Genomic DNA, 12,589 nt, shown 5'->3' with positions numbered 1-12,589 from the left:
TTTTCTGGAACTCCATAATAAATTTGATTTAAATATAGACATACTCCAACAAGTATGTGACCCAGCTGCGTAATATATAACCAGACATTCTGAGCTAAATTCAAACTTGTCATTCTGCTTTTGAGATACATTGAAGTTAGATGAAAATTTGATCCTTCAAATGACATGACAAAAAAAAAAAAAGTAAACATCTGAAGGTTGAGCTCATCTCATCTGTCTGTGCACCTTTCAGTTTGCCGACTATTATCACATGCCTGTTTCGCCTTCCTTTTTCTCCTCGAGGCAAGCGTTTCACTCGATGGATTCAGTCGCTCGCTGGATATGGAACTATTTTCAAAATCTCTTCCTGACAATGAGACGTTATCGGGGACAATCAGCGCGCTAATTCTGCATTAATTAGTGATAAACTCTAAAAAGCACAAACAAGTTAATGGATGCTTTTTTTCGGGGTGGGAATGGGGTTTAAATTGTGTTCTTTCATTAGGTTCCGCACGGCTGGAGATGGAAAGAAGTAACTGACAGGAAACGACTTCGGCGCGTTCGCAGCATCCTCGATCGTCTCCGGGGACCAAACAGCTCTCTGTGGCAAACGCTAAAAGCTGTAATGTTGGGCGATGTTGCATAAATGTTTCAGCATCACGGTGCTTGTTACACGGGCTAGACCGAGCCTCGGCGGGCCAATATGAGCTGCCTTATAATGGCGTCTCTAATGCTCCAGTCCACATGAAAATAAACAAGTCTGTAAGGCAGAATATTAAGTGCACTCTATTACTGCTCTTTTTCTCAAATAAATTGATGTTTGTTTTTTATGACATTCAGTCTATAAAGATCAGCAATTACTACTTTACAACTGCAACAATGCAGTGAACTGTTTTTTTTTTTTTTTGTATTTTTTTTTTTTTTTACTTTCGCTTTAGCGCCATGGAGGGAATGCTTAAAGTGATTTGATTGGCTACACCTGGTGCGACTGTGAGATGGATCTCCGAACCGTGCGAGTGTGTCCGTGGGAGATGGCGTGTGTGCGTGTGTGATCTTTGCTTCAGCTGTGAAGTATGGCTGATTCCCTGATCCAGCAGGTTAAGGAGGGCTTTGGCTCTGTGCTGCTGACCCATCTGGACCGGGCGTCGGGGTTTCAGCCCTCATCCCCACAGCAAAGCGCACGGAGCTAATCTCTGCTCCTTTTCTGCTCTGTTCAGACTTCTGGCTCTGTTACAGCTGTGACAAAATTTTAATGGTCGATGACCCGACATACCCCTGGCGATTTTTATTTATTTATTCTTTTTCGGTTTGGCTCTGACTACTTGTGTATAATCTGGCACCAGATGTGGCTTTTCACCCTGGCGACAGCAACACGAAACCCAAACATGCATAGATATGATGAAAACGGTGGAGTTATTTTCCCATTTTATTTTTGTTTGGCTTACGCTGCCTTGGAGCTGATCCTTTCCAATCTTTAGCTCTTGTTGAAACGTCATATATACCCTGATTGCATCCCTCAAACACACACACGCAAACACACACCGACTAAAAGAGGATCAGAGCTTAGATCCACTCACATTACAACACTCTGTGTCTCCATGTTTCTTTCTCCCTTCCTCTCTTGTCTACCTGCAGACACAGTGCCATCCCTTAGCTGCACTTGGACAAGGACATGCAGCACACACGCAAAACACAGGCACACACACTGCTGCGGGGCTGGATAACATTTGAGAGGCAGGATAATGTCAGCTGACCAAGGCCTCAGTGGCTCCCAGTCATCCATGGCTGCCAGCTTCACTAACATCAGCTCCGCTGCGCAGTAATGGGACAAAGGCGGCCTGCTTTTTCCTGTAGCTTTTAATAGGGCAGCTCTCTTTGCACAAGCAATTCAGACACTGACATGGGAAGACGAGGAGCCGCGTAGCTCGCATCAACGGATCCTTGTGCGGTTTCGATGTTTAAAGGGAGATATCAGGACGCGGCGCTGCATTACGTGGACAGAGTGTCGTGCGTTAAGGAAATCTGGTCCAGCGGGGAATATTGTTACAATGTTTCTTCATTAAGTCAATACTTCCTGATGAATAGTGTCTGAGGACCGGACCAGCTGCCACTGGGCATAAAACACCCTAGTCCTGCCACTGAAATGTCAGCAGTTGAGATTGGATTGTGGGCAAGGCAAGCAGGAAGTGGAATATATGGAACAAAAGACACAGGGACATTTAGTTCGCTTTGTCAGCTTTGATTCCGGGACTCTCTGTAATGAGTGGTGTGAGTGAAATGCCAATGCAACACCATGCGCGACGCTGTCGCCTAAACTATTAAAGCCCCTTTGAATAGCGGGTTGTGTTACGGCACGCTCTGTAAAATTTTGATGTGTTTCAGTGAGATTTTGTCTGCTACATCAACACAAATCGGTGCCTAATTAAGCAGGAAGAAACATAGCCTAAGGTTAGGTTATCAAATCCTTTTAGAAGAAAAATTGAATTCATTTGTAGTCAACCCTCTTGAGACGATACTTTATAGAATCACCTGTTGCTACAAGTTGTCAGTCTGTCGCAATATGTCTCTACCAACGTTTGAAATGTACGTTTTTTTTAAGACTTTTAAAATCTGGTTAGATTGTAAACCTCGACTTTCACGTTTTGACTTTGACTGGGCCTTTATTTTATTTTCTGCAGAGTTTTCTAACATGTGAACATCCTTTGATTTAGCATTCCGTTGAAATCTCAGGCTCATTATGTTGGTGGAAGATAAACATTCATGCCTCTTTTGCAACCTCTCACTGGCTTCCATCCCGATTTTGCCACGACTGTTACATGGTAGCGATGTGCATTGTCGCATACTTTGCATGCAGGATAAAAAGTTGAATTTAGATCTTAATTTACTGTGCTCCTTGTAGATATTTATTTTATCATGTAGGTGAGCTTTAAAGTTCCCCACGACTTTATTCTTGCTGTGTTACTTAATCTTCATCACTGTTTGTCTTTAGCAAACATTTGATGCTTTTTACAGAAGAGGTGCGTTAATAATGAGATTGATCGGCTGGTTGCACTGGATTATATTTTGGGCTAACAGAGTAGAGAGGGTTATGTACAAACACACCTCACTTTCCAGATTTGTTGAAGTAAAAAATAAAATAAAATTGATGCATTTCCTTCTACACTGAAAAAAAAGTCATTGGATGAACATAAATTATGGAAAGGATTTCCACCTGATTACTTGCTTTATTTCAGCACCATGTACTTGTGTTACTCCTATTTAAAGCAAATGTGTTAGGTCAACCTAATTATTAAGATTATTCCAATGTAAAGCAAATGTGTTGGCTCAACTTGTTACAATGGTGATTCAATGGGTGATTCTAAATCAAACATGTTGGCTCAACGTAATATATTGTGGTTATTCTTTATATAAATTAAATGAGTTGGCAAAACATAATTCATTAAGGTTGTTCTAATTTAAACCAAATATGTTGGCTTAACCAGAATTATGGTAATGCAATGGATGATTGTAAATCAAATGAGTTGGCTCAACTCCATTCATTAAGGTTATTCAAATTCAAATGAAATGTGTTGGCTCAACATATGTTTTAAAGGTTCCTTTAACTCAGTTACTATAGCGTGACCCAGTGTAATGCAATACAGCCAGCCCAACTAATCTGCAATGTTTAGGACCAAATCATTGATGTAACTTCATTAAGACGAATCTAGTTGAAACCACCTTATTTTACAGTGGTACCTTCACACTACCTGATTCAGTAGGTCCAACTCACTAAAAGCAAGTTAGCTCAACAAATATGCTTCATGCTAAAAGACAGCTAGTTAATCATGTGGAAATCCTTTCCATTATTTCATGACGTTAATTCAAAGACATATTTTCAAGCGTTAATCAAGCATTTTAAGATAGCACTAGGTGAAAGTGTAGGAAGAACTCAACAATTAGAAAGGTACAACACAATTGTATTTTCAGAATTGTTATACATCGTTTTTTTACACAGCACAAAACACAGCTGAGTTGGACATTGAAATAAAAAAACAACTACAAAAAGGTTACAGTTTCATTCCCAGCCAATTCTTTACAACATAAAACATGTCAGTATAGTTGCTCAACTTAGAGAACTGTAACAATATAAATCTTTTCTACTGCAGACTTTAAACACTCATTTTCCATATGAAACTCAACTTAGCAGCGAGTTTCATATTGAGAACTTGTGCTTTCTTTGATAAGTTCTTTCCATCCAATTTCATTATTATTTCTGTATTACTTCAAAGGTATGCTTGAGTTACTGAGCAAGTTGAGTGCTGAACGCACTAAACTTGAGGGTAGCTCAAGTTTAGTGCGTAGATTAGTCCCAGCAGCATCACTATTGCAGAAGATACACTGCCCAAGCTGTTCATAACTTCCACCTCCTCCAGGACAATCCCAACCAGATGTGCATCGGCACCCTCTGCTCAAATGACGATTCCGAGGACAGTCTCGGCTTTGGCCATTTCATTCATCAACGTCCTAAGGGAGTTAGGGAAGGGTATTGGGGGGGGGAGACAATTCACATGTAATTAAGTAAATAAATTAAGACTGACATTGATTGATTCATTCATGGACCTTAGTGGTGAAAGTATTTTAACAACTTTTAGGAGTTCTATTGTAAACACAAAGAGAATTTAACATACCATGTACTCCCTCACCAGCTTCTCTGGATCTTCATTTAGGTACACACAGACATTTGAGGATGCACTCTCGTCTGACCTCAGCAGTGTCTTCCTAAATATGCAGATCAAAAAACAATGAGAACAATCTCAAAACTCCAGCAGTATAGGTTCACACACTTGAAAACATGGCTACATTCAAAGGAAGTAACAACAAAAGTGATGAGTGGCTTGCAGTGTATTTGAAAGATAGTTAAAATTGTTAGTATCCCTTCATTATGCCATGACTAAAATGGAGTTTAACATTTTATTTAAACATCTAACTGAAGCTGTTAGAGGTTTAAATAAAGACATGAATATATCACCAAAGAAATATGTGAAAAGTACAGAATGGTCAACACAGTCTATATCCTTCTACTTAAATGAATATGCAAAGCATTCCATGTCTTACAAGTACATGGAGTCTATGTGTGGGCATGGATAACGTCGCATATGCCGGTGTTTAAGTGTAAAATGTTTTAACAGGTCATATCTACGAGACAGAGAGAGACTACACTCCTTACATTTCCACATCCCCACGCAAATAAAGACAAATAAAACAGACTGGCCAAATAAATGTTTAGCTGAACTCTAGCTCTATAAGCTCTCTAACACTACATTCAGTAACTTTAGATCTGGCAAAACTTACTATTAGCCACTGAAATCTATAACTTGATAGCCGATGAGCCCCTTGACCAGTACTTACGCAGGTGGATTACAGACAGGTGATGTTCTGAAAGAGATCAGATATATTTTCAGCCATTAAAATATGCAATTCATAGTGAACTGAGTTGTATCTTTTAGTACAAGTCCCTTGAATGCCTCATGAATATAACCCACTGGACACATGCAAGACGTATGTGCAGAACAATGGTGAATTGAACATGGTAGAAAGCAATAGTAACATAGGTCAAAATGAGCACAATCAACACAAAAAACATCAACATTTCAAAATTTACCAATTTTACCAATGAACTTCAATATTGTTTCTGAGCTACAATTATTTGGGGACAACAAAGAAGAGTCCAAAAAACCCCAACATCTTTACAGCAGAGGAATATGTATTTTAAAGAAAAAAAAAAATAGAAAGCTCAAGTCTGTAATAATGGATAATCCATTGAGAGTTTTAACCTGACAAAATATACTAGAAATCCATAACTAACAGGTATTTAGGAACATTTAACAAAGCTCAGAAAGCAATGCTTTCTGCAGGTTTCACCGACTGAAATGTAGGACTTTTTACTACCATAATTAATTAAGAATCTCGATGATGATAGAAAGGTACCAAAGTGTGTGTATCTACATTTACCTCCATAGTAACATTACTGAAATAGAATTAAAATAGTTAGAAATAGACTGATGTTAGAGATAAAAATCCACTAAACCTCCAGGGAGCTCAGGAGGAGCAAAACTGTGACATTTCTGGGGTCCATTTGTGTCTCTGGCAGCAGCTTTGTGACCCTTACACTACATATGGCTCTGCAGACTTTTTTCGCACAGAATGTACCTAACATGGTGCGGCGATAAATGTAAACAAAAAGCTATCTGCCTTAACCTAACCGACTTAATCTACAGAACATGAAATAATGTGACGCAAGTATGGAACAAGTAGAAAATGGTAGAGAAATTTTAAGTTACATATTTTTATATGGATTTAGATGAAAATAGTTTGACTCTTACCTTCTTCAAATTAAGTAGATGCACGCCAGGAATCTCCCCTCTGCCCTTGAAAAAACCCAACAAGGTGCAAGCCAGTTATCTCGCGTGATTTTCCGTAATCTCTTGATGTCGCTGGATCCTCTTCAGCGGGAGATGAGTCTGACACAATAGCGCTTTGGAACTGACGTCACTGTGTTTTTTTTTATTAGATTAACTTTGACAAATATTGATATTGAATAAAAAAAAAAAAAAAACGTATATATATATATATATATATATATATATATATATATATATATATATATATATATATATATATATATATATATATATATATATATATATATATATATATATATCTTGGCACAGCCAAGATACTGCGCAGGACCCTCAAGCTCCCAGGCCTCTGGTAGAGGACCCGAGCTCAGAGGATAAGAACCACCCGCGGTGGGTATATATATGTTAATTAGATGTATTCAAGTTGAGATAACGTCATTCAATCACGTTAGTCCAGTTGAGAGAAAAAACCGATTGTCTCGCGTGTTCTCGCGTGATATCCCGTGATCTCACTCGTTGTCCTCAGCACAATATCAGTCTAACTATAATGAATCATGTTCGCTCAACATGATTCAATTTTATAAATGTGAAGTCGTGGAATATCTTGTTTATCCAACATGATTTTATCACGTTTTCGCTTCAACATTATTGTGTGAAAGGTACATGATATTTTTTTTGTTAATGTAATACGCCCCGACGTTCTTTTTTTTTGGCGGAAGATCTAGCTGACGTAATTGAATCACGTTATCTCACCTTGAATACATTTTATTCCATTTGCGAGAGAAAACCGATTGTCTCGCGTATTCTCGCGTGAACTTGCGTGATATCCCGTGATCTCACTCGTGGTCTTCAGCATAGGATCGGTCTGACTATAATGAATCATGTTTCGCTCAACATGATTCAATTTTATAAACGTTGAAGTTTGTGGAATATCTTGTTTATGCAACATGATTGTATCATGTTTTTTGGCTCAAACATGGAATTATTTAGTTAACAGTACATGATATTCTTTTGTTAATGTGATAACCCCTGAGGTTCCTTTTTACAGTGTATGATTATGCTCTGGTTTGTGTTGGTAGGTGACCTAAAATCCCAGTAGAATACATCAAAGTTCGCGGTTGCTGCCTGATATAATTTCAAAAAGATGAAGCTGCATTAATACCAATTCGCTGCAACTATGCCTCATCACTGCTGCGAAAATACTTTGTTTCCAGACCGAGAGAGGATTGCGTTTTCCGGCAATGAAACGTACCGGTGACATACGAATGTCTCTTTTCTCATTTCTTCTCCATCTTTAATCTCCATTCATTTAGCATGCTTGTTATCCTCCTCCTCTGCGCCGCGCTCATTTTTTATTTTTTTTTCTCCCAGTGTCTCAGCCTAAATGCGGAAATTATGCACCTCGCTGCTTTATCCTTCTCCTACCCTCCAGGTACTGCAGCTGTCACGGCAAACATCTCTCCTTTAACATCACAGCGCTGTCATCCCACTCGCCCGCGTACACACAACTTCACACTTACAAGAGCCTCCCTTTCTCTGACCAAGAATAAATCTGTGCTGCAGCAGGGACACCAGCGTTAGACCGAGGTTGAGCCAACGTTCCAGAGCTGTAATGAGAAAAAAAAAGAGAAATCGAGGGGCGGGAGAGGTGCTATGGTCTCATACTAATTCACGTGTAATCCGAAACGAAGCGGAAAAAAAATAATAATAACAAAAATAAGGAGAGATGCTCTGCTTTCTCTTGGCTGTTGTTATTTAACTCCCAGTCATCCTCCCACACAGCAGGGCAGCCAGACTCTTGACACCATTCCATTTAGCCCACACTCCTGCCAGAGGATCCAACTAATAACTCACATAGCCATAGCGCGGAACAATTACTTTCAAGAAGAAACAGAGGAATCGGGGGAAATGAGAGGAAGCGTAACCTTGACAGAGGATAATGTTTTTTAACATCAGCCAAAAAAAAAAACCCCTGTGCTGAGAGTGATGCGGCCAAGAAAGGGAAAGAGAAAGGAAAAACACGCATGCACATCAGAGTTTGTTAATGAATCTCTCAGCTGAACTTAAGTTGCATTACGGCACACATTCATCACTATTCAAGGCCTTTCTCCTCTGCTCTCTGCAGACTGGTTAAAAAAGAAGAGGGTGATAAAAGAGTCTGAGAAAGAAATGAAAGGAGAGGGGAGAAAAAAAACCCAAAAAACTCTCCTTGTATTGAATGTTTCTTCGAATCTGGAGCGAATTACCTGAAGCCACCGGGGACGTTTAAAAAGCACGCACAGATCTTTACATGTTATCTACCTAACACATGATTTTTGCATTCACTAGCGGATTTGAAATGCAACATAACACTGGATTTATGTTAGCCCTCAGCAAAGAGCAGAGCACCTCTCTGATCTGTGCCTATTTAACTCGTACCAGGGATGTTTCGGTAATGAATGGCAAGAGAACAGATTAGACTTTAAATACAGATCCCATTTTTCATTTTTTGCTTTGTTTGAAATTTTCAGAAACATGTCGGTTAAATTAAGTGATTCAGATCCAGAAAGGATCTGAATCCAGAAAGGATCTGAATCAAATTGCCCATAATCTTTGTTAGACAATGTAAAAACATACAGCAGTGTGCAGCAATACGCTTCATCATTAACATCTTTGTAATTGAGAGACATAAGTGACGCTATATGCATCAAGTTAAATAAAGAGCTATTTCAAAGGAAATGCTGTTTTTTTTTTCTTTTAAATTCAGATATTTGTTATTGAAAGTGCAAGGATTTACTTTTTCTTTTTTTGAATATAACACAAATTCAGTATTACAAAACTAGGCTGCGAAATGTAGGAAGTGTTTTTCTGGAACATTCATCTCAGGCATTTTTTTTATATTAGCTTGTTTTTGCAAAGTCGCTCACGATGCTTGCTGAAGTGGCAACCCATTCCTTACACAAACTACATCTGCATCAACTGGGACATTTACTGCATTACATCATAAGATAGAAGATGTCCTGCATTCAAATAGATCTGAATCTACGTTCGCGGTTGAAGTGTTGTGAAATAAATCAGACTGATTACACTTTGACTTGGACCGAGATGGATTCTAGATGCTCTTGGACTAGCCTTGTGCTGTAATTTGTTTCGAATTGGTGCAATTAAAATGATCTGAACTGAATTGGAAATTCCAGTTCAGATTTAGTGTGACTCTAATGTCCTACTCTTTTTTTTATTTTATTTATTTTTTTATTGAAGGACTATGAATTATCAACCATACATCACTCTCCCCCAGGGTACAGTAATGTAACAATTTTGCTGAAGAGTTTGACATTTTATGATCCAACTGAAGAAATTACAATAAATGGCCTTTTTTAAATTTTTTTTTACATCAAGCCTTTATCTCCGTTAGCTGATGTTTGCTAAACTCGCAACAACAAAGCACAAGGTCTCCATTTTCATACATTCAGGGAAGAGGAGCAAAGAAACTTCAGATCTTATACTGTTGGGTCAGGGTTAGGTCAGAGCCAAGCAATAGAAAACTGACTGCTGCTTCACAATAAAATAATCTGCAGACTGCTAGTCATGGACAGAAACTGTCAATACAATTAGGATTTCTCTGTAAAACTGATCCTTGTCCAGTGATTCTTTCGGATTTGTCATCATGACTCATTGTTCACCTGTAGCTTATTTGGTTTGTTGAATTGAGAATGACTTCACTTTTGTCAACCTGCTAACTGCACGATAATAGGAACATGTAAATGTATGTATAAATGTTATAAATACTGAGGTTTCCAGTAAGTTTCTGCTGTAGCTCTACCTTGAGACATTTGCTGCATGCTTGTCGCCTGCTCTCTCTGTCCATTTCCTGTCCGGTGATGTTGGTGGACTTATTATTTTTGTTTCATCTCGATGACACATTCTGAATTTTGACATTTCTGTACACATGCTTCGGTTTTGTCTTTCCTCCCTCTCTCCCCACATCATAATAAGACCTAATTATTTCGGAAGAAAGTCCATTTATGATGGTCACCCGAGTGTAGGACAATCTTCCAAATTTCACTTTGACTGCATAGTGAACCTGAGAGTGTAAATAAAAGTCAATTGCATTTGGCACAAGATTGCAAAATTGTTCTTTGGTCGTGACACTTTGTTTTCTGTTGCTTTTTCTTCTGTGAAGGAGTCGCGATGCAATTGAGAATGCGATTTTACAATGAACACAAATAGTTGCAATGTTTTTCCTCTCCCCTTGAATAGATCTCATTTCTGCGAGAAATGTTTTATAGTCCTTGGAACAATTTCAATTGTTCAATACATAGCATTAAAAATATGAAACGCCACAGTTTAAAGAAACTTTATGTAATTATGTAAACCAAAACACTCAGATAAATCTCAATGTTCTGCAATATACTAATTTGGCTATTTAATTATATAAGAGTGCTTTTAAGAGATAATAGCTTTTTCATCGGTCAGATTTTAGTGATTTACATTTGAACTTCACGCTCTGTGTTTGAGAGAGCTTACCGTTACACAGCTCTGCAGCTTGGTGAAATCTTAACTTTTATTTCAAAACCAAGACAAAATGATTACATAATTGACATTTCAGGCTGCCCTCCTCATTTCATATTAGTGATGAACATAATCGCTGTGGTTAGCTTTATTAAAAGCAGTGTGTGTGAGTGTGTGTGTGTCCTCTTGATATTGTAGAGTCTCTCTGAGATTCTCTAATCCAGTGGGTCCCAAAAGGATAAAACGCGTTCGGCCTCCTGTTATCTGCTCACGTCCAACTCCTTCTGGGAGCCTGACTGAACAGCTGATATGCCCCCAAAGGAAATATGTTGGGGTTTTTTTCTTCTTCTTCTTTCCAGAAGCTGCTTGCAACTTTTGTGATTCATCTGATTTCATTTTTAATCAACGAATCACAGTGAATATATGACTTCGCCGAGTCTTCTCCTCAACAATAACGTGTCGGTGTCAGTGTGACCTGGTAGCTCTTTTGTGTGATATCTTCGCTTTTTCCTTTTCTTTTTTTAACGTTTCAAAACAGACGATCAATGGAAACGGCCGTTGTCCGGCGTACAGTTGATTTCCCCGTGCGTCTCAGTTTTTTTGAAAAACAATAATATGATCTTATGAGGTTCCTAAATGCCACGTCGGTTACCTCGAAATCTGGAATCGACATTCGTGCGAATCAGCCAAGGCGCCGGACGTGAACGCCTGAGCCACACTTTTGTCGCGCGCGAGCATCTTTTGGGGGGACTGACTGGAGGAAACGCATCAGGGAAAATGCGATTTGAGAGGATATCAGGGAATTCCTCCAACAGCATGCTCCTATAAATCATCTCTTTAATCAGCCAGAAACTCCCTCCTAGAGCCTAGATGGCAAACGCGAACACGCACAATAATGCAAAACAGAGAGATGGGGAGGGGAAAAACACCCCGCTGTAGGCTGATGGAGCATGACAGCATCACATACTGGGATAAACGAGAAGCAAGCCAAAGATAAAGGTGGACTGACTGGAGAGAAAGAAAAAAATAAGAAGAGAACTGCATAGGAGACATATAAAGATATGGTTGACACAGGCTGGCAGAGTCGGTGCTGAGCCAAGCAGTGCCAGGCTGGTAATTGGATCGAGTCTTTGGGGAGCAGGATAGACACAGGGGAGAGGGGAGGACGGGGGAAGCGGGAGCTAAAATCTCTTGTCTCCTGAGCCCATCAGCTAAAAGTGGCTACAGAGCGTATTACACACTCATTTGGTTGATAAAATCCAACGCCGGGCCCCAAACAAGACGCAAAACCTAATCATAAACCAAGCTAGGTTTTCTTTTTTTTATTATTATTATTATTTTTAAACATATACAATTTTTGCTGGAAGACATTTTAATCCGATATACAAAGAAATTAAACATCTGTAAGCTGTGGCGGAATCTATATTAAAAGCATCACTCCCACTGATGTTCAGCCTGAATGGCAGAGGCAGAGAGGAGATGGCAAGAGATGGAGTTGTCTCACTGTTGTATTACAGTAATACCTCGGTTTAATGCTTTTGGAATAAGGCCGCACTCGGTCCGATTGAGATTCTGTTGCATTGAAGGGGACGACATTCGCCCCTCCTCTCCTCCCGCCATCCTCCAGCCCCTCACAAATCCTCTTCTAGATGAGATTGGGGTTCAGAATGAAGGGAATGAGCGGACTCTAAGAAAGACGGAATGGCGCTCACAAATCCAGC

General features: G+C 39.3%; 1 protein-coding gene and 2 long non-coding RNA genes across 4 annotated transcripts in view; 1 reads left to right on the top strand and 2 right to left on the bottom strand.

The window, feature by feature from the left end:
* The window catches only part of tenm2a (teneurin transmembrane protein 2a), a 272,708-nt gene that overhangs the window by 21,096 nt on the left and 239,023 nt on the right, over positions 1 to 12,589 (top strand). The window lies entirely within an intron of this gene.
* The window catches only part of LOC129362635 (uncharacterized), a 77,343-nt gene that overhangs the window by 46,306 nt on the left and 18,448 nt on the right, over positions 1 to 12,589 (bottom strand). The gene's annotated exons all lie outside the window — the stretch shown is intronic.
* LOC129362634 (uncharacterized) lies at positions 4,403 to 6,539 on the bottom strand. Its single transcript, XR_008606253.1, has 4 exons — positions 6,342 to 6,539; positions 5,311 to 5,394; positions 4,647 to 4,737; positions 4,403 to 4,482 (listed from the first exon to the last, which is right to left on the bottom strand). It is a non-coding gene; the product is annotated as an uncharacterized LOC129362634 (long non-coding RNA).

The sequence above is a fragment of the Poeciliopsis prolifica genome, unplaced genomic scaffold (genome assembly GCF_027474105.1).
Source record: "Poeciliopsis prolifica strain line A6 unplaced genomic scaffold, Auburn_PproV2 SCAFFOLD009, whole genome shotgun sequence".
In the NCBI taxonomy this organism is placed as follows: Eukaryota; Metazoa; Chordata; class Actinopteri; order Cyprinodontiformes; family Poeciliidae; genus Poeciliopsis; species Poeciliopsis prolifica.
This window is presented reverse-complemented; position numbering and strand designations above follow the sequence as displayed.